A 651-nucleotide genomic window follows, 5' to 3' on the forward strand; every position below is an offset into this window, starting at 1 on the left:
AGCCTTCCTGACTGCGTCCCCACATTGGCGGCCCATGTTCATCTTGGAATCAATAATGACTCCAAGATCCTTTTCTGCCTCTGCACTGACAAGAAGGGAGTTCCCCAGCCTGTAGGTATGCTGCTGGTTCTTCCTCCCCAGGCACAGCACCTTGCACTTGTCAGTGTTGAAACCCATCTTGTTCCCATCCACCCACCCCTGTAACCTGTCTAGGTCCAATTGCAGCCTATTCCTCCCTTTTAGCGTGCCTACTTCCCCCCACACTTTAGTGTCATCTGCGAATTTGAATAGGGTGCTTTTTACCCCCTCGTCCAAATCACTGATGAAGATGATGAATAGTGTGGGCCTGAGGACCGAGCCTTGCGGAACCCCACTGCCCACATCCCTCCAGGTAGAATAAGACCTGTCCGCCACCACTCCCTGGGTGCGGCCCTCCAGCCAGTTACTGACCCATTTGACTGTGTAGGTGTTGACGCCACAGTCCCCTAGTTTTTTAATGAGAATAGGGTGAGAGACAGTGTTGAAGGCCTTCCTAAAGTCCAGAAAGACTAGGTCCACTGCTACCCCTGCGTCTAAGGATTTTGTGACCTGGTCATAGAAGGCCACCAGGTTGGTCTGACAGGACCTGCCTCTAATGAACCCATGTTGGTT

Source organism: Alligator sinensis, unplaced genomic scaffold, assembly GCF_000455745.1.
Source record: "Alligator sinensis unplaced genomic scaffold, ASM45574v1 scaffold327_1, whole genome shotgun sequence".
NCBI lineage: Eukaryota > Metazoa > Chordata > Crocodylia > Alligatoridae > Alligator > Alligator sinensis.